General features: G+C 48.2%; 1 protein-coding gene across 1 annotated transcript in view; it reads left to right on the top strand.

Annotated features, from left to right (window-relative positions):
• Positions 1-382: 382 nt before the first annotated feature.
• Positions 383-22,017, top strand: part of PLPP4 (phospholipid phosphatase 4) — a 228,540-nt gene continuing 206,905 nt past the window's right edge. Inside the window, exon 1 of the mRNA XM_064144257.1 lies at positions 383-451. The gene's annotated coding sequence lies outside the window, so the exon portion shown is untranslated. The remainder of the gene's footprint in view (positions 452-22,017) is intronic.

Raw genomic sequence — 22,017 nt, 5'->3', positions numbered from 1 at the left:
ATCACCCAGGTTGGAAGAGACCTCCAAGATCATCCAGTATAACCTAGCACCCAGCCCTATCCACTCAACTAGACCATGGCACTAAGTGCCTCATCCACACTTTGCTTGAACACTTCTAGGGATGGCAACTCCACCACCTCCCTGGGCAGCCCATTCCAATGCCAATCACTCTCTCTGGCAACAACTTCCTCCTAACATCCAGCCTAGACCTCCCCAGGCACAGGGAGCACAACTCAGAGCACAAAAATACAGAATCTCTGAGACTAAAAACCATTCCCCACTGAAGCCTGGCACTCAGGTGCTTAGTTAGCTTGTGTCCCACACCTGGCAAGGAGATATCAGTCATTAGCCCTGATTCCCAGCAGCTGTCTTAAAAGGCTATTGGGAGAGCAGAGAGGAAGCTGCTTGCCTGGAGGGAGCAGGAAGGTCCGAGCTGCTTGCTTTGAAAGAGGTTAGTGCTGTTCTTATGGGCTAATATTATCATATAATTTTTATTAGTAGGGTAAATATTTTCAGTTTGATGGGAACAAAATAATTTCTGAAGTGTTCCTTGAACGCTGTGTGGCATTTGGTGCTTTGCTGGCCTCTTTGTGTCCACATTCCTGTGTTTCTGTTGCTGGTTGCTCTCTAGGTGCAGTTAGGTCGCCTGAGGAACGCAGGAACCAGGCTGTGAGGCTGTAGTTTGGTTTCAGGCAGTGCAATGAGCTGCCCAGGGAGGTGGTGGAGTCACCCACCCTGGATGTGTGTAAGGGTCATTTGGATGTGGTGCTTAGGGATATGGTTTAAAGTGAATCTTGGTAGAGCAGGGTTTTAGGTTGGACTTGGTGATCCTGAGAGGCTTTGCCAACCTGATTGTTTCTGTGATTCAGCCTCTGCAAAATGAATAGTGCTGACATACCTTACACCTAAACTTGTCTTAGAAAAGAGGGAACAGTTCTGTAAATGCTGTGCTGCTGCTGGGCTCATGCTTGAGGACACAGGTGGGGATGAGTGTGCAGTTGGTTGGACATCAGTTACTCAGTAAGGTGCTGGAGTTGCTCTTTCTGGAGCTGTTAAAATTATGTCCAGATGTGGCACTTTGGGATGTGATTTAATGACCGTGGTGGTGTTGATAGCTGGACTCTACCTTTAGAGCTCTTTTCCAACCGAAGCAAATGTGATGATTTAATGAAGTGCAGATATAGTTTAACCCCCTGAGGAGTTTGCCATTTTATTCACCATCTCTTTTGCCTCTCTCTCACCCTGTGAACTGAGCTGCTGTAGAAAATGTGGGCTCCCCACTGCTTTACCTGTCAGAAGGTTTTGAGATGTAATAAATACAAATCTAGGTGAAAATTATGGTTTTATGTTTGTGGCCAGAGTAATAAACCAGAAAGTGTGACTGGTTCCCAGTTCAGCCCCCCTGGCTAGTATGGTGCTGTATGCTTACCTGCCTGCTGTCACAGCTAAGGTTGGAGTTCTGGGGGCAGTTGTCGGTAGGGATAACTGCAAGGGATGGCTGCTGGCTTTGTAAGAAGCATGTAATCATAGAATCAACCAGGTTGGAAGAGACCTCCAAGCTCATCCAGTCCAACCTAGCACCCAGCCCTAGCCAGTCAACCAGACCATGACACTAAGTGCCTCATCCAGGCTTTTCTTGAACACCTCCAGGGACAGTGACTCCACCACCTCCCTGGGCAGCCCATTCCAATGGCAATCACTCTCTCTAGGAAGAGCTTTCTCCTAACACCCAGCCTGTCCTTCCCCACTTAGCAGCCTTAGCTCTTTCCTTCACTGTCCTTTCTTCTGGTAACTTATTCTCTGGTATCCTTGGGGTACAAACTTGTCTTCCCACCTCTGTGTGAGGCGTTTGGGTACTAACAGATTTCCTGCTGTGTCATGCAGGTGGACACAGATGGCCTTGGGTGGGTTCCTGCAATGGGCTGCTTGATCACACCTGTTCTGGGTTTGTGCTTTAATGCTCACTGGTTTCAGCTGCTGTGGCATTCCACCTGAGCTCCAGGTTGGCAGTTAAAGTATGAGGTGTTTGGTGAGTAATGCAGTCAGTGAGACATGTTACTTGCATCCACAGGGCTGACAGAGCTTGAAAGGGAACATTCATCAGCACTGTTCCTTGGCTTTTCTCCTTTCCTTGGTCTTCCTTGTGCATCACATTAAAATAAGTGGCATGAGGAGGAAGAGTGACAAATCTCTTTAATTATGAGGCTCTGTAATAGACTCCCTGAGGGGGCCATTAGGCACCAGGGCTGCTGGTGGGTGAATCTCCTCTTGTGTTCTGAACACCCACACCATTTCTCACTATGAGACCTTCCATCTCCAGCTCTGCTAGTGCTTTGCAAACATCCATTACCCTTCATGGAGCTCGAGTGAAAGCAATTGCTGTCTCTTACCCAGTTATAACTTGCATAAGGGAATGCCAAGCACAGATATGTCAGGGCCAGATGCTGTTGTCACATGGACATGTGGCACCAGAGATTCACAACTGCTCCTGCTGTGTCATGTGCCAGCTAGAAACCATCTCTTCCTTTAGAGAACAACCCATTCCAACCAGATGATAGAGCATATTTGCTATGTGGGTGGTAAAGAAAATCTCATTCTTGGCCCTTCCTTGAGTCTGGCAAATGTCAGTCTTTTAATGAGCCAGTCCTGATTAGACTGGAGGTATGTGGCTGTGGCTGTAGTGGTATTTTGTTGGGGTTATGCTTTAAAATGTATTGCTCAACCCAGTGCAGCTTTCCAAAGTACTCAGTACTAGCAAGCAAAGAGAAAATGCAGCTGCTGTGTGCATGTAGTGCATAGAAAGAACTTTGTCATGTAGGATGGTAGTGAGAGACAAGAGGGCTCTAATAGACCTGGCTGGAAGTTGGGCTCCCTGATGTTAATGCTTCTGAGGAGCTGTTTGCTCTGTTTCCTGTTGGGTATGGCTGGTTAAAAGGCAGGGAGGTTGTGCTCCAGACATTCACGTACAAAGAGCAGTCAGATCAATACCAATCCCTGCTGCTGTTGCAAAGGCTCACAGGTGCAGGCTGGTGGTCGTTCAGCTGTGGTTTGTGCTTGCAAGAGGGATCAAAGGATCTTAAGAGGGTGTACAGGAAAGCTGGGGAGGGACTTTTAAGGATGTAGAACAAAGCTAGAAATGGGAAGATTCAGACTGGATGTTAAGAAGAAGCTCTTCAGTACAAGGGTGGTGAGAGCCTGGAATGGGTTGCCCATGGAGGTGGTGGAAGCCTCATCCCTGGAGGTGTTTAAGGCCAGGCTGGATGAGGCTCTGGACAGCCTGATCTAATGTGAGGTGTCCCTGCCCATGGCAGGGGGCTTGGAACTGGCTGATCCTTGTGGTCCCTTCCAACCTTGCCTGATTCTGTGATTCTAAAGTGAGCAGAATGATATGACAGCTCTTGGCATGCTGCAACAGAGATGCAAAGGGCAACTGAGACAGTGGCTAGGAAAGATGTCAGTGAGGATGAATAGGAGTGGTGCTCTCTTAAATGCTCTGTGAAATGTGGGCAGCTGTTTCCCAGTGTGCTGTTGATGAACATTCAGCAGTTCACTACAGTAATGCACTGAGGAAAACCTCCTGAAGTTAAAACCACTTCAGCTGAAGGGTTAAAAGCTTTGAAAAGGTCCAGAACATTTGAAAGCTTTAATACTTTCTTCCATGTTTTAACATGCACAGGAAGGTGGCAGCTTTATCATTTAATGGCTATTTGGGTGCAGTGACTAAGAGTGAGTTTTGTTTCCTTGGGGTGGTTTTTGAAGGGGTCTCTGCTCCATGCCCAGTTTCAGACTCAGGCATGCAGTAGTAGCCCAGCAACAGCACAATGCAAAAGCAGGTCCTGAACTCTGTCACAGAGCTCCACCTTCATACCTTTTCACTCTGATCAGGTATGATCCACTGCTTAAGACCAATCAAAAGGGATCCATCCACAGTTTGTTTTTTTCCCTGTGTTTTCCTGACCTATACTTCCAACATTTTGTAACTCTAAAGAGTTCATGCTAGTCAGACTGTGCTACTCCTCCCATGAAACCTTGTCTTGACTACAATCATAGAATCAACCAGGTTGGAAGAGACCTCCAAGCTCATCCAGTCCAACCTAGCACCCAGCCCTATCAGCACAAAAGATGTACTCCAATCCACAGCTCTGGTACATCTTGCAACTTCATGCCCTCCTTGGCAACAAGGCTGCTTGGATTTCTGCCACTGATTCCTTATGAAGTAGTTAATGGACTCTCTGAACTCCAATAGGCAATTTTATGCTGCAAAGGACTTGCACTGATCATGGGCTGGTAAAGTTAGGGCAGAGGCATCCCTTCTTTAATGTCTTTCATGCTGCATTTGTTCCTCAAAAAATGTAGTTTTTTGCCACTGGTGTAATTCTTTTTGTTCTAAGAAAACTCTCATTATGGGGAAGGTGGAAGGGTGGTTGGGAGCCCCTCCTGGAGACTGAGGTTTCTGGGAGGGCTGCTGTGTTTCTGTATTACCTTTTACCTTGTCTATTTCTGTATATATACTGTAACTATCTGCTTGCATATTGAGCTAAGCTGTAAATATAAGCTTCATTCAAATCCCCAGAGCCTGTGGAGTCTAGTCTGGGTGATTTCCAAAGTGTGTTTTGGGGGGTGCAGCTAACACCCAAACCATCACAACCTAGAATCATAAAGTCAGGGTTGGAAGGGATCACAAGGACCATCCAGTTCCAACCCCCCTGCCATGGGCAGGGACACCCTACCCTAGATCAGGCTGCCCACAGCCTCATCCATCCTGGCCTTAAACACCTCCAGGGATGGGGCCTCAACCACCTCCCTGGGCAACCCATTCCAGGCTCTCACCACTCTCCCCACAGGCTCACAGGATGTTAGGGGCTGGAAGGGACCCAAAGAGATCATTGAGTCCAACCCTGCTGCCAGAGCAGGACAATATCTAACACAGATCACACAGGAACACATCCAGACAGGCCTTGAAAGGCTCCACAGAAGGAGACCCCACAATCTCTATGTGGGGGAGCCTGTTCCAGTGCTCTGTGGCCCTTGCAGTCAAGAAGTTCCCCTTGTGTTGAGGCAGAACCTCTTTAGCTGCAATTTACATCCGTTGCTCCTTGTCCTATCCCAGGGAGCAGTGAGCAGAGCCTGTCCCCACCTCTCCTGGCCAGCCCTCAGATACTTATAAAACATTTATCACATCCCCTCTGAGTCTTCTCTTCTCCAGACTAAAATCATGGTGAAGAACTTCCTCCTCACATCCAGTCTGAACCTACCCATCTCCAGCTTTGCTCCATTCCCCCTAGTCCTGTCACTCCCTGCCTATTCTGACACTGGTCCAGACAAAGGTTTGCTAGTTGAAGCTGGCATGCAGTTGGAAATGACCAATCCTGTTTGCAGGCAGATTGATCAATTCCATTGCAGTATCCAACGAGCTTGCTGAACTGGAAAACCCTGATGCAAGGAGCTTCTTGTATAAATAAAACTAACATCTGTGCTTACACTACTGAAGAAGAAAGTCTGAAGGCTGTCAATGCTCCAAATCAGTGGAATGAGAAGAAAAAACTAGCCCATAATAGCACAGCCACGCTATGGTATAATTATATGCACTACCCTTTCTCTGATTAAATGCAGTTCAAGCTTGTATTAAACAATCAGACAAGAATAATAACAGAAATAGCTGCAAATCTCTTTCTGGGCTAAAAAACTGCTCAAAGCAGCATTATGGAGAGCTCTCAGAGCAAGTAACAGTCCTGTGCACTGTGCCTCTGTGCTGTGTTTTAGGGTAAAGGTGATTACAGCAACAAGCCCACAGGTATTGATGAGTTCTAGAACCATAGAATGGTCTGGGTTGGAAGGGACTTCTGAAGGTCATCTAATCCAACCCCCTCTGCAGTAAGCAGGGGCACTCAGTAAGCAGGAGTTATATGAGTTCCAAGGCAGCATTGAATTTGAGATTTGGATTATCTTAACCCAAAAGGTCTAATCTTAACTTTAGAACAGAAGGCAGTGCCAATAAAATACCAATGAACCCCTGCTCATCTCTGCTAGCTTTCAGGGATTAAGGATGTGACTCAGTCACAGGCTCACAGGATGTCAGGAGTTGGAAGTGACACAAAGAGATTGAGTCCAACCCCCTGCCAGAGCAGGATCATATAGTCTAGCTCAGGTCACACATGAACACGTCCAGACAGGCCTGCAAAGGCTCCAGAGAAGGAGACTCCACAACCTCTCTGGGCAGCCTGTGCCAGTGCTCTGTGACTCTTCCAGTCAAGAAGTTCTTCCTTGTGTTGAGGTGGAACCTCCTGTGCTGCAGCTTCCATCCATTGATCCTTGTCCTATCCCAGGGAGCAGTGAGCAGAGCCTGTCCCCCCCTCTCCTGACCCCCAGCCCTCAGTTATAATCATTGATTAAATCCCCTCTCAGTCTTCTCCAGACTAAGCAGCCCCATGTCCCTCAGCCTCTCCTCATCAGGCATAAGCCATAGGTATAAACATTCCACTGTGCTGATGATATTGACTGAATTTGCCTGCTCTTTGCAGGAGAAAAACAGTGGTGAAGGAAGGAAACCAAAGGTTTTCTTGTTCCATTAACATTGCGTGGTTTGATCAGCTGAATAAAGTGTGAGCAGTGAGCTGCATCCTGGCTTGGATCCATTAGTTCATCATCCTGAGTTATTGAATGGGTGCAAGGAAAATGTCAGGAGATGAGAAGAAAGTTTTAATCCCAGGTTTTGTCATTAGCTTTGAAGTAGATGAATGAAATCTGTGGGTGGTGGAAAAACAAACTGCTGCAGAAGGACTACCAAGTGTAATGGTGCTTGTTTGCTTTTGTCTTCTATCAATCAAGAAGTGAAAGGAATTGATCAGGCCCTGGTAAAAAACACTTCCAATACAACAGAACTTTCCCTGCTGCAAGAACTAGAAAGGGAATTATTTTTCTCCTCCATCTCTCTTGGAAAAAAGGTTTTACTTAGAGCTAACATCATAAATTCTCTTGCTGCTTTGGATTTCTGTTTTGCCTCTATCCAATTCTTGTTTCATATGACTATGTGAAAGTAAAATGTTAATCAGATAGAGGCTGGGCTCTGGTAAGTTTGTGTGCACTGAATTTCCCATGCCCCCTTTGTGAGCTTTTATTATTGCAGAAGGCACCAAGCTTATGGGGCTGTCAATAGGTGAGAGGGACAAGATGCCATCCAGAGGGACACGGACAAGCTGGAGTGGTGGCTCCAGGTGACCCTCGTGAAGTTCAAGAAGTGTAGGCTGCTGCATGTGGGTTGGAACAAGCACAGAATTAACCAGATCGGAAAAGACCTCTAAGATCATTGAGTCCAACCTCCCACCTAACACCTTCTAATTAACTAACCCATGGCACTAAGTGCCTCATCCAGCCTCCTCTTAAACACCTCCAGGCATGGGGACTCCACCACCTCCCTGGGCAGCCCATTCCAATGCCAATCACCCTCTCTGCCAACAACTTCCTCCTAACATCCAGCCTAGACCTCCCCTGGCACAACTGGAGACTGTGTCTCCTTACTCTATTGCTGGTTGCCTGGCAGAAGAGCCCAACCCCACCTGGCTACAGCCTCCCTTCAGGTAGTTGCAGACAGCAATGAGCTCTGCCCTGAGCCTCCTCTGCTGCAGGCTGCACACCCCCAGCTCCCTCAGCCTCTCCTCCCAGGGCTGTGCTCCAGGCCCCTCACCAGCCCTGGTGCCCTTCTCTGGACATCTTCAAGAACCTCAACATCTCTCTTGAATTGAGGGGACCAGAACTGGATACAGTGCTGAAGGTGTGGCCTGGCCAGTGCTGAGCACAGGACAAAAGACTTCCCTGGTCCTGCTGGCCACACTGTTTGTGATCCAGGCCAGCATGCCATTGGCCTTCTTGGCCACCTGGGCTCACTGTCACTACAGGCTGGGGGATGAGGTGGTAGAAAGAAGAATTGCAGGAAAGGACTTGGGAGTTTTGGGGGTTGAGAATCTGGGTATAAGCCCATAGTGTGCACTTGGCAGCCAGAAGGCCAGTGGCAGCCTGGGCTGCATTCAAAGCACCATGGCCAGCAGGTCATGCCAGAGATGATACTGCCTCTTTGCTCTACTCTGGTCAGACCTCATCTAGAGCACTGTGTCCATCTCTGGAGCCCTCAAGAGAGGAAGGACTTGAACCTGATGGAGCAGGTTCAGAGGAGGCCACAGAAATGGTCAGAGAGTTGGAGCTCCTCTGCTATAAGGACAGGCTGAGAGGGCTGGGGGTGTTCAGCTTGGGGCAGAGAAGGCTCTGGGGGTACCTAACAGCAGCCTGCCAGTACCTGAAGTGGGCTACAAGAAGGATGGAGAGAAACTGTTTGCAAAGGCCTGCAGGGATGCAATGAAGGGCAAAAGTTTGAAATCCCAGTTCATTTAGACTGGGTGCTAGGAACCACCACGAGGGTGGTGGAGTGGCCTGTCCAGGGAGGTGGCTGGGGCCCCTTCTCTGGAGATATTCAAGGTTGGGCTCGACAAGGCTTTGAGCAACCTGATCTAGCAGAGGATGTTCTTACTGAGTGCAGGGGGGTTGTGTTAGATGACCTTTGGAGGTCCCTTTCAGCCCATTTTATGATTATCAAATGTCTGGAAGAAATAATATGTCTGGAGTTGAGCAAATGCAAATACTTCAGCTTGAAAGGATGCCCAGGGGGAGTGCTGCTCTGGCAGAGTCCCTGGGTTATCAAGTATCCTGCTCTGGGCACTCTGTCTGTAATTACAGCAGCATTACACAGATTGAAAAGCTTCTTCTCTTAAACCCACCCCAACAAAGCATTTCGAGCTTGCTCCAGTGCCAGCTGCAAGTTCTGGGCAATTTCCCACAGCCTAAAGTTGCTAAGGATCCACTTCTTCAACCCAGCTCTTAAGATCACTGTCAAATGAACAGGACAGAGCTACCTATTCTCAAACAACCTTAAACCTATGCTGGCATCAATAGAAATGTATTTGTTTTCCTCTTCCTACTTTTCTTTCCCCCACTCAGATCTTATTTCTGTCTCTGGGTCTTGCCCTCTAGGCAATGTTGATGGCTTGTAAGAGGGAACTGACATCTTCAAAAGGCTTTGGAATGAACAAAGCCTGAGCTGCAATGAAGATTAACACTTGCCACCAAGTGACCCATTGCTCAGTGTTCTCTTTGTGCAATTAAAAGATTATCAACCCTGGGAAAGGAGGCAAGAAGCAAAGTAGTCCTGGTGGTTACTCCAACTATGAAGGGACAGAGTCATAGAACTGTCAGGGTTGAAGGGACCTTGAAGATATTCTAGCTCCAGCTCCCCTGCCATGGGCAGGGACACAGAATTACAGAACGTCAGGGGCTGGAAGAGAGCTCCAAAGCTCACTCAGTGCAACCCCTCTGCCAGAGCAGGATCACCTAGAGCAGATCACACAGGAATGCATCCAGGCAGGGTTTGAATATCTTCAGAGAAGGAGACTCCACAGCCTTCCTGGGCAGCCTGATCCTGAGTTCTGGCACCCTCACAGGGGAAAAAAATCTTCCTCATGTTTCCATGGAACTTCCTATGCCTCAGCTACCACTCAGTGCCACTTGTGCTGTCACTGGGCATCACCCAGCAGAGCCTGGCTCCAGCCTCCTGGCACTCACCCATTAGATCTTTATAAATACTAATGAGGTCACCTCTCAGTCTCCTCTTCTCCAAGCAGTGCAGCCTCAGCTCCCTCAGGCTCTCCTCATAACATTCCCTTCATCATCTTTGTGGCTCTGTGCTGAATTCTCTCACCTCACACTAAATCAGGTTGCTCAGAGCCACATCCAGCCTGCCCTTAAAAACATCCAGGGATGAAGCTCCCAGCAGCTCTCTGAGCAACCCCTTCCAGGCTTTCATCACCCTCATGCTGAAGAACTTCTTCCTAACATCTAATCTGAAACTACCCACTTCCAGTTTTGCTCTATTCCCCCAAGTCCTGTCATTCCCTGACATCCTAAAAACTCTCTCAGCAGCTTTCCTGTAGCCTCCTTAAGATACTGGAAGGCCACAATAAGGTCACCTTGGATGCTCCTCTTCTCCAGACTGAACAGCTCCAACTCCCTCAGCCTCTCCTCATAGCAGAGCAGCCTCAGACCTCTCTGATCATCCTCGTGGCCCTTCTCTGGCCACACTGCAGCACCAATCAATAACTGCAGTGCTGGCTGTGAGCTCGTTGATCCCTTCTAGTGCTTTGTGCAGGAGTTAGCAACTTCTTCCTGCTCTGGTTTCAGAAAGAATTCCAGCAGGGGGGGGTTGTTTGCTTAATATATTTCTTTGTCAGTGGATTGCCTCATTCCAGGCACACAAAATCATTGCATGAAACACCAACTGTTGTGCTGTGGGGTTTTATTTGTTCATCTATTGAAGTTTAGTCGTTCAGTGCACTTGGCAGGTTCCAGCATGAAAGGAAAAGGTAGAATGATATTAGAAACTGAAGGTAACTCCCACCAGGGTGAAAAAAGGATGATGGCTTCTTAGAACTATGGGATTCACAGATTAATGGTCTTTTTTCCCCCTTGGATGTTGGAATGATTAGATTTGGTTTCATCTGACTTGGTGTTGCATTGCTGCTCATGCACCTGGTCCAGACACCTTACACTGGTGCCGGTGGTGGTGTGCAGCCTGCCAAGGGGGCACAAACATTTGTGATCTGAGGATGCTGTCACTTAAATTTAAGATGTGGTACATCATAGAATGTCAGGGGCTGGAAGGGACCTCCAAAGCTCATCCAGTTCAGCAACCCTGCCAGAGCAGGATCACCTAGAGCAGGTCAGATAGGAACATATCCAGTAGGGTTTGAATATCTCCAGAGGAAGACTCCACAACCCCCCTGGGCAGCCTGTTTCAGGGTTCTGTCACATTCACAGGGAAAAAAATCCTCTTCATGTTTACAAGAAGCTTTCTATATCTCAGCTTCCACCCATTGCCCCTTGTCCTGGCATTGGCCATCACCCAGCAGAGCCTGGCTCCAGCCTCCTGGCATTCACCTTTATGTCTTTATAACCATTGCTGAGGTCACCTCTCAGTCTCCTCCTCTCCAAGCAGCACAGCCCCAGCTGCCTCAGGCTCTCCTCATAACAGATGTTCTGTTCCCTTTGTCATCTTTGTGGCTCTGTGATGGACTCTCTCAAGCAGTTCTGTCTTCCTCTTGAACTGGAGGGCTCAAAACTGGACACAACACTGCAGATGTGGCCTGAGCAGGGCAGAGTATAGGGGCAGGAGAACCTTCCTCGACCTACTAACCACAGCCCTTCTAATCCACCCCAGAATGGCATTGGCCCTCCTGGCCAGCAGAGCACATTGCTGGCTCATGGTCAACCTCCCATCCACCAGGAACCCCAGATCCTTTTCCCCTTCACTGCCTTCCAGCAGGTCAGTCCCCAACCTATCCTGATCCTTGGGGTTGTTCTTTCCCAGGTGCCAGACTCTACACTTGCCCTTGTTGAATTTCATTCAATTTCTCCCTGCCCAGCCCTCAGCCTGTCCAGGTCTGGCTGAATGGCAGCACAGCCTTCTGGTGTGGCAGCCACTCCACCCAGTTTGGTCCCCAAATCTGTTGTCTCTGAAGTATCTGCAGGAGGCAAATGCCATTTGTGCTAATGCTTGGTGGCTTTGTGAGCCAAGTCTTTGAGAACATTAAGCCTGGCACATGAGAAGTGTCAGTAACAGACCAATTGCTGCCTGTGTTGAAAGTATCTCCTGAACTGATTAAGAGTAGCTTAGAAATGTGTTTTTCTTAGGGTTTAAGTCAGCCCTTCCTGCTTCTTGGGTGCTGGGTATCATGTTAGTTATGTGAGAGAGGTGGCAATTTTGGGGTGGTGAAGGAAAGAGGGACTGCTGTGTTAGGAGAGTAGTTCTGCTTTGCCAGAGCAGAGTAGCTAACCTCTATTCCCTTGACTAAATTAGAGCTGGCAAGAATGTGAAGAGGCTTTCTCAGGAGGAAAAGAGTAACAGTTCATGTGAGAAATGCTGCTTTTTGCTTTAGAGGATAAGATATTCAAAGGATTTTGAGGCTAAAAGTAATCTACCTATGCTAGAAGTTGTAAAGACTGAGGACTTGTTATTGGGTTGTTTCCTCTTCTCCATTTCTGAAATGGAAATGTGTGTGGGTGGTGTTGGGTTGCTTTGGGTTTTAAGATCTCAGTAAGGCATCAATAACACCTTGGAGTGGGGCAAAGAAGTAAGGATTGATAAGTCACAGGGGTTGGAAGGGACCTGCAGAGACCGAGTCCAACTCCTCTGTCAGAGCAGGACCACATCACACAGGAACACATCCAGACAGGGCTTGAAAATCTCCAGAGGAGTCTCTCCAGAGACTTATGTGGTAAGCCAGGGTGAATAATTCCTGCTCTGCTCCCTGGTGGTGTCCATTTGCTGGAACAGTGCTACCCAAGAAGCCATTTCTTAGTCCTTCTTTGCAGTGGCTCTGTCCAAATGCCTGTCGGTAAGCAAAGGGTTCTATGGGAAGCACAACTGCCACGCTTGGGAGCAACCTGCTGAGCTCTCAGAGCTGCCTTGCTGTGGGAGCCAGGGAGCCTAAGGAGATGCACAAACTCTGCTGGTCACATCTTTTCTTGGGGTGTTTCCAACCAAGCAGTTGGTGACTGCCTGCCTTTGCTAATTTCTCAATGCCTCTTTACGTTGAGCGTTGCAGCTCCAGACGGATTCCTTTTTCCTCCAGATTTAGCACTTGTCTCTTTTGTGTTAAACCCAGCAGAGGATGGTGACAGGGTGGAAAACAGCTTTCCTGTTTAGAGGATCTTGATATTTAAAGCAAGTTTAGGAAATCATTTTTGCACATGGGCTGAGAAACTAACATAGCTACCTCCTGGAGTGTTGCTCCTTCTAAATGCGCTGAGTTCAGCCATCACTTACCTGTTGTTCTGACAAGGGTGATCCACATTTTGGCTGGCTCTGCTCTGCCTTTAAGGGTAGGGGTGGGAGTTATCCCAAAAGTAATATCATTTCTTAATTTTGATATTTAGCAGTCTCATCACAGGCCATAATTGTTAATACTAATAGGTTCTCTGCACGGTCATGAGAACATTACACAAAGGAGTAACAGAATCCAGAACACTTAACTTGACTGCTTCTTATATTATTGGTATTTAGGTCTTAACTGAACTGGAACAGTGTGGCCAGTAGGGCAAGGGAGGTTATTCTGCCCCTGTACTCAGCACTGGTCAGGCCACACCTTGAGTACTGTGTCCAGTTCTGGGCCCCTCAATTCATGAGAGATGTTGAGGTGCTGGAAGGTGTCCAGAGAAGGGCAGCAAGGCTGGTGAGGGGCCTGGAACACAGCCCTGTGAGGAGAGGCTGAGGGAGCTGGGGGTGTGCAGCCTGCAGAAGAGGAGGCTCAGGGCTGACCTCATTGCTGTCTACAGCTGCCTGAAGGGAGGCTGTAGCCAGGTGGGGTTGGGCTCTTCTGCCAGGCAAGCAGCACCAGAACAAGGGGACACAGTCTCAAGTTGCACCAGAGGAGGTCTGGGCTGGATGTTAGGAGGAAGTTGTTGGCAGAGAGAGTGATTGACATTGGAATGGGCTGCCCAGGGAGGTGGTGGAGTTGCCATCCCTGGAGGTGTTTAAAAGGAGGCTGGATGAGGCCCTTAGTGCCGTGGTCTAGTTGGTTGGCTAGGGTGGGTGGTTGGTAGGGCTGGATGATCTTGGTGGTCTCTTCCAACCTGCTTGATTCTATGACCTGCCATTCTTTTTACCTTCTTCTAAAGACAGACAGTTCCACTGAAGTCTCCTTCTTAGCTGCCAAAAAGCTTGAGTGGATTGTTGTAATCCACTGAGTGGATAGTCTCGAGCCATTGCATTCAGTAAGCATCTTATAACTCATATAGGAAGCTTGACAGTGTAAATGCTGTTATAACTCAGATGAATCTTAACCTAGCCAGGAAGTTCTAAATGAGATCAGAACTATATATATATTTACTAAATTATATCTACACTGTGAATATTTACTACCCACTCAAGCTGCCACAAAGCTTGAGTGGATAGTTATAATCCACTGAGAGGATAGTTTTGAGCCATTGCATTTAGTAAGTGTGTAGGAACTTGTGTGAAGCTGAACAGTGTAAATATAGGCCAAGAAGTTCTAAATGAGGTTAAATATATTAAAAACATATATAAATTTATGTATTATATATAAAAATCTACTATTAAATGCTCCTTGTAATGCTGTTTTAGTTTCACTTGTTTGTAATTGGACAAGCAAAGGGGAACAGAAATATTGGTTCTTGTTACTGCAGGGTTGGAGTAGGCAGCCTGGTTGTAGCTCACCTGATTTCAGCTGAAGGTACATCCAAGCTGCTAAAGGAACATGATGCCTTTTTGCCACAGAATCACAGAATTAATCAGGATGGAAATGATCTTCAGGATCATCCAGTCCAACCTAGCACCCAGCCCTGGCCAATCAACCAGACCATGGCACTAAGTGCCTCATCCAGGCTTTTCTTGAACACCTCTAGGGACAGTGACTCCACCACCTCCCTGGGCAGCCCATTCCAATGCCAATCACTCTCTCTGTGTCTTCCCCTAAGCTTGAATTACAGGTGTAAGATTTTGGAGAGCTGGCAGGATTTCAAGGTGTGGGTAAGCACAGGATGTGTTGGAGCATCTGTCAAACAAAAGAGAGCATTGTTTGGTTTGTTGTGGAAGGCTAAAAAGCTCCATCCCTTAACTTCCAGCCTGCTGAGTCTAGTCTCATAGAATCAGTCAGGGTTGGAAAGGACCACCAGGATCAGCCAGTTCCAATCCCCCTGGCATAGGCAGGGACACCCTACCCTAGATCAGGCTGTCCAGAGCCTCATCCAGCCTGGCCTTAAACACCTCCAGGCATGGGGCTCCACCACCTCCCTGGGCAGCCCATTCCAGTACCAATCACTTTTGCTGGAAGAACTTCTTCCTAACATCCTGTCTGAACCTGCCCAGGCACAGCTTGAGGCTGTGTCCTCTTGCTGGTTGCCTGGCGGAAGAGCCCAACCCCACCTGGCTACAGCCTCCCTTCAGGTAGCTGTAGACAGCAATGAGCTCTGCCCTGAGCCTCCTCTTCTGCAGGCTGCACACCCCCAGCTCCCTCAGCCTCTCCTCACAGGGCTGTGCTCCAGACCCCTCCCCAGCCTTGCTGCCCTTCTCTGGACACCTTCAAGCATCTCAACATCTGTCAATCCATTAAGAGAAAGCTTTGGTTGAAAAAATGCTGGCTTGCCTAAGTGTTGTTTTTACAGAGCAATTATCATTAGTTTGCAGTGTTGCAAGTGTCAGCCAGGAGTCAGAGTGCTTCAGGGAAATAAGACTGACAAGTTTATTACTGCTGAGTCTGGAGTGGTGCCCTGCCCCAGCAAACTGCAGCATGCTAAAGCCTGCCTGATGAGATGAAAACCCAAAGTTGGCGACTTTGGAAGGTCGTAGAATGTTCTGTGTATCACAGATGCACATAAACAGCTATAAAATCCCAATTTCATTCTGCCATCAAGCAACACTTCCTGTAATATAATTCTAGTTGTTGTTGTTGGGGGTTGGGGGTGGTTGGCTTTGGGTTTTGTTTTCTTTCCTTTTGGCTTCTGGTGAAAGAGATTCTAAGTTGTGGTGCCTGTAAAAAAGAAAAGGTTTCACTTAGGGGTTTGGTTTTGGGTTTGGTTTGTTTCTGTTGTGTTTGGGGGTGTGCTTTTGTCCCAGGGCCATGAGGATGCTCAAAGGGCTGCAGCAGCTCTGCTATGAGGACAGACTGAATGAGTTGGGGCTGTTCAGGCTGGAGAAGAGGAGGCTCTGAGGGGACCTTCTTGGGGCCTTCCAGGATCTGAAGTGGGCTACAAAATATCTGGAGAGGGACTTTTTAGGATATCAGGGGGAATGGAGCAAATCTGGAGATGGGTAGGTTCAAGCTGGATGTGAGGAGGAAGTTGTTGAGCATGAGAGTGGTGAGAGCCTGGAATGGGCTGCCCAGGGAGGTGGTTGAGGTCTCATCCCTGGAGGTGTTTAAGGCCAGGCTGGATGAGACAGTCTGATCTAGGGTAGAGTGCCCCTGCCCATGGCAGAGGGATTGGAACTGGGTGATCCTGGTGGTCCCTTCCAACCCTGACTGATTCTATGATTCTATGAATCTGTGTCCATGCTGGGGATAAAATCTCAATGAATTAATCTCAGTCTTACACCACTGAGCCTCCTATTTGCTTCTATCAGATTAAGCCCAGAAACTCCTTCAATTCCTTCCTATGAGAAAAGGATTTTTTTAAGTAGCAAAATACACTTTTTGAACTGAAATCCTTGTCATGACAGGTGGCTAAATCTTAGATGGTTGCAACAGCCTGACACAAGGCACTATTTCCCTTATTAGATTAGCAATTCACACCAGCAAGGGACAAATAGGGAAGGGTAAAATAATCAAAGGTGTTTGTGCTGCCTATAATAAAGAACAGAAAATGACTTCATGGACTAGAAGGACCAAGCCCAGAAAAATCATTCTTGTTGCTGTGGTTTTATCCATAGTACTATCTTGTCATTCACATGTCACATGAACTGCAGCAGTACAGGCTGGGAGGGGATCTGCTGGAGAGCAGCCCTGTGGAGAGGGAGCTGGGAGTGCTGGTGGATAACATCCATGGGGCAGCAATGTGCCCTGGTGGCCAAGAGGGCCAGTGGGACCCTGGGGTGCATTAAGCAGAGTGTGTCCAGCAGATCAAGGGAGGTTCTTCTTCCCCTCTACTCTGCCCTGGAGAGACTTCATCTTGAGTACTGCCTTCTGTTTTGGGTACTCCAGTTTAAGAGGGACATGGATCTGCTGGAGAGGGTCCAGCAGAGAGCTATGAGGACAATTAGGGGACTGGAGCACTGCCTGGTGAGGAGAGGCTGAGGGACCTGGGGCTGCTTAGTCTGGAGAATAGAAGACTGAGAGGGGATCTAATAAATATCTCTAAATCCCTGGGGGCTGGGGGTCAGGAGGGGGGACAGGCTCTGCTCACTGCTCCCTGGGATAGGACAAGGAGCAATGGATGGAAGCTGCAGCACAGGAGGTTCCACCTCAGCACAAGGAGCAACTTCTTGACCATAAGGGTCCCAGAACACTGGCACAGGCTGCCCAGAGAGGTTGTGGAGTCTCCTTCTGTGGAGCCTTTCAAGGCCTGTTTGGATGTGTTCCTGTGTGACCTGGGCTAGGTTGTGTGGTCCTGCTCTGGCAGGGATTTTGACTCTACCTCTTTGGGTCCCTTCCAACCCCTGACATCCTGTGAGCCTGTGTCAGGGGTCTGGTCTATGATCTATACAGAGAAGGAAAACATTGAACTTTAGAGCAGTTGATCCATCCTGTTAAGAGATAAGATGGGGTGAAAGAGCTGCTGCTTTCTCCCTCAGTTATTTTGGGAGCTATGGAAGTGAGTGTCAGAGCATACAGACCACTGTCTTCAGACACAAAACTAACAGCAAGAGCTCTTCAGCCTTCAAGAGATGCAGTCTGATGACTTCAGTGCAATTTGTTTTCAGTACCCATCCCTCACAAATTTAATATGCAGGTAACATACAATACTAAAGACCTGGTGACTGGCATCATAATGCTGCTGCCTGATTTTCCTGCTGCAGCTGTTATTGAAGTGCTGAATCTTCCTGCCTGTCTCTCTGGCTGCTGTTGGGGGGGGGGAGCTGTCAGGCTGCTGTGATGGATGGCAGATTTCCCCCTTGCTGTCTCCTTGCTGCTTTCAGACTCCAGGCATGTCTGCCTCAAATTTTATTACAAGAGATCCTTGGTTTGTGATTTTATTATGCAGCTGTTGCAAGAAAGAAAAGAAGCATAAACAGTATTTAGATTTTCCAGAGTCATGTTCTGAGAGGCTCACTGCCTGAGAGGAAACTTCAGTGCTTCAGGCAGAAAATACTGCTCAGAGAAGTATAAGTTAAGGTCCTACAGAACCCAAGTGAGGTCTCTCCCAGCACAAATAGGCAGTCAGAGAATATATCTGCCCTAAAGGGCTCTGTAGACTAGACAGGCAAAGTGCACTGTAGGAAGCAGAGGGGGAAGGACAGGCTGGCTGGATGGGCAGAGGCCACTTGAACAAGGCCAAGTGTTCAGCAATTTGGCCACAACGACCCCAAGCAGCACTACAGGTTGGGGACAGAGTGGCTGGAGAGTACCCAGGAAAAAAGGGACCCAGGGATGCTGGTAGAGAGTAGCTGAAGATGAGCCAGCAGTGTGCCCAGGTGGCCAAGAAAGCCAATGGCATCCTGGCCTGCATCAGGAGCAGTGTGGCCAGCAGGACAAGGGAGGTTATTCTGCCCCTGTACTCAGCACTGCTCAGGCCACACCTTGAGTGCTGTATCCAGTTCTGGGCCCCTCAATTCAAGACAGATGTTGAGGTGCTGGAAGGTGTCCAGAGAAGGACGATGAAGTTGGTGGAGGGCCTGGAATGGGCTGCCCAGGGAGGTGGTGGAGTCCCCATCCCTGGAGGTGTTTAAGAGGAGGCTGGATGAGGCACTTAGTGCCATGGGTTAGTTAATTAGAAGGTGTTAGGTTGGACTCAATAATCTTGAAGGTCTCTTCCAGCCTGCTTAATTCTGTGATTCATTTCTTGCATCGGTTTGTTAGGTTTGTGGCATTTCTCCTCCTATTTTTGTAGCTTGTAAAGTTATTTTTTTTCCAACCAAATTTCCACTCTTGATTTCACTTCTAAGAGCATAATTCAAATCATATTCCAAGCTGCTCTCAAGAACAAGCTTGAAACTTTTCACTCCTTAAAGGAAAGGAAGTGAAGATTCTGACTTAGCAACCTGGTTTAAATGGTTAAGGCTTTATAAATAGTTTTGTTTCTTCATCTTACAGCAATTATGTGGCCTTCAGAAACAGGCCTCTAATGACCCATTTTTTTTGCCTGAATGCTTCTAAATACTGAGTGGGGAGGGAGTCAGACCCTGGGTTTGAAGTTTGGAGCTTCCCTACACCTCTAAGCGAGCACCTTCTCAAACTAGATGACCTCATCCCTAGCCTAAGAGATGATTTTTGGAGCTGACTTCACAGCTTATTTTCTTACCCCTCAAAGAAAACAGAGGGGGAAGAAAGGCAATCAGTCCTTTTCTCCTCTATCTTTTCCTCCTTTGTTTGAGGAAATCCTGGCTTGGTGACTAAGACACAGGTGGATTTCTTCCCATACAGGCATTGAGGTGTGACTGCCAGAATAAATCACTTGCCTCTCTGCTATTCCATGGAGGTGAGACACTGATATTCACTCAGTGTTGATGTGTGTGAGTTAATGCCCTCCTCCCACTGCCAATCAGCAGAGCACCCAAATAATGATATCAGTGGATGAAATTAGCCCTGAGACAAGAGAACAGTGCAGCCTATTCAGTCAGAGCACTGACTCCTCAGCCAGACTTATTCCTTCTTTCCTATTTCTGGGGGCTTTTTTTTGGGTCCACTTTCCTTTTAAAATGAAATCCAGTGAAGTATTAAAAACACACAGGGCTTATTCAACTTGTTTGTGTTGGCTAAGTGAATTCAGTGCTTGTGGGAGATGCCAGATGCACAGGAGACAGAAGGTCTCTGTCTCTCCACCAAGCAGCAGCAGCTCCTAGTCCCCAGTCTATGCTGCTAAGGTGCCTTAGACCCAGCCCATAGATAGGAGGCTGATACCACTTCCATCCATAATATCTTTGACATTGGAAAGTCTTCTATGCCCTGAACACTCTGTTTCTTCCTGGCATGCCAGTGCTCAGCATGGATGCTTAGGTAATCCACAGCTTCAGCTGCTTTTGGAGGTGAGCCTGTTGTGCCCTGCAGAAAGCATCCATGGCCACATACATGGAAAGATGCAGGATTCTGAATGGAATGGAATCCAGCAAGAGCTGGGGAGGAGCCTGGCACCTGGGAAAGAGCAACCCCAGGGATCAGGATAGGTTGGGGACTGACCTGCTGGAAGGCAGCAAACAAACCCTGTGAGGAGAGGCTGAGGGAGCTGGGGGTGTGCAGCCTGCAGAAGAGGAGGCTCAGGGGTGACCTTATTGCTGTCTACAACTACCTGAGGGGTGGTTGTGGCCAGGAGGAGGTTGCTCTCTTCTCTCAGGTGGCCAGCACCAGAACGAGAGGACACAGCCTCAGGCTGTGCCAGGGGAGATTTAGGCTGGAGGTGAGGAGAAAGTTCTTCACTGAGAGAGTCATTGGACACTGGAATGGGCTGCCCGGGGAGGTGGTGGAGTCGCCGTCCCTGGAGCTGTTCAAGGCAGGACTGGACGTGGCACTTGGTGCCATGGTCTGGCCTTGAGCTCTGTGGTAAAGGGTTGGACTTGATGATCTGTGAGGTCTCTTCCAGCCCTGATGATACTGTGATAATTCAGTTCCCTTTCAAGCACAGGGGGTTGTAAACAGCTTAAATAAAAGAGCTTTTCCTGTCCACAGTGCTTTTACTAGTATGCAACCAGGTTAACATCATAAACACATTGTCTTGCAAGCAGGTGCAGCAGGAATAAGAAGTTTCTATCTCACCTTAGCTTAAACTTTCCAAAAAGAGGATGTGGTTGGGTGGTTTTTTTGTGTGTGTGGACTGCAGAGGGTTCTGGTAATAGCTGATTTCAGTTTTAGCTTGTCCTGGTTTGAGCTAGAACAGAACTAATTCTGTTCTGTGATTGGCTTTTTTACTTCTTGGCTCAGTCCTTGCTGAAGTGAACAGCAGATTTTTGCAGAGTACCTGCTTCTGGAAGTGATAGTGCTTGGTGCTTATGGTTACTACTAAAGAGCTGTCTGTATGCAGAAAGGTTCTTGCTGGGAGCTGGAGCTCCTCTCTGGAGATATTCAAGTCCTGCCTGGATGTGTTCCTGTGTGATCTAGGCTGGGGGATCCTTCTCTGTCATTGGGGTAGGACTGGATGAACTTTGGAGGTCCCTTCCAGCCCCTGACATTCTGATTCTATGGTTCTATAAAGACTTATCAGAGGCTGAGTGAGCTTGGAGCTGTTTTGTTTGTGGGAGTGGAGGCTGAGTGGAGACCTCATTGCTGCCTACAGCTGCCTGGAGGGACATTGTGGAGAGGCTGCTGCTGGGCTCTTCTCACAGGTCACTGGAGACAGAACAAGGGGGAATAGCCTCAAGCTGAGGCTGGGGAGGTTTAGATTGGACATTAAGAAAAAGTTTTTTCATGGAGAGAGTGGTCAGGGACTGGAATGAGCTGCCAAGGGAGGTGGTGGAGTCACCCAGCCTGGATGTGTTTAAGGCTGGTTTGGATGTGATGCTTAGGGCTATGGTTTAAGGTGAATCTTGTAGAGTAGGGTTCTAGGTTGGACTTGGTGATGCTGAGGGCTTTGCCTACCTGCATGATTCTGTGATTCATACTTGCCCATATGGAATCCAAGGCCACTGCTAAGTCTGGTGTGTCACAGTGGGAGTGCAGAAAGGAAAAGGTCACAACTATGAGGAGAAGCAGAGAGTTCAGGTGATCCTAAGTTGACCATCAAAGGATTGCATCCCATGGACATCATCACAGGATATCAGAGGTTGGAAGGGACCAAAAGTGATCATTGAGTCTAACCCTCTTGCCAGAGCAGGATCATCCAGGCAGGAATGCACACAGGCAGGTCTTGAATGTTTCCAGAGAGGGAGACTCCACAACCCCCTGGACAGCATCATATTCAGTATAACGCTGAAGGGTCATGAGGGTCAAACCTCTTCTTCAGTGCTCAACATCCAAGAAGGAATCTGGCTGGTCTGCCTCCAATTCCAGACTAGGTATTCCTGAATCCAGCTCCTCTCTGCCACTGAGTTCAGTTTGGGACTTGTGCAGCAACTGCCCAAAGCAGTTCCAGCCCCACTGCCATGGGCAGGGACACCCTACCCTAGATCAGGCTGTCCACAGACCCATCCAGCCTGGCCTTAAACACCTCCAGCCATGGGGCCTCAACCACCTCCCTGGGCAACCCATTCCAGGCTCTCACCACTCTCATGCTCAACAACTTCCTACTCGCATCCAGCCTGAACCTACCCTTCTCCAGCTTTGCTCCATTTCCCCCAGTCCTGGCATTCCCTGAGAGCCTGAAAAGTCCTCCCCA

The sequence above is a fragment of the Pogoniulus pusillus genome, chromosome 6 (assembly GCF_015220805.1).
Source record: "Pogoniulus pusillus isolate bPogPus1 chromosome 6, bPogPus1.pri, whole genome shotgun sequence".
Classification (NCBI taxonomy): Eukaryota; Metazoa; Chordata; class Aves; order Piciformes; family Lybiidae; genus Pogoniulus; species Pogoniulus pusillus.
Note: the sequence above shows the minus strand (reverse complement) of the source record. Positions and strands in the feature narration are given on the sequence as shown.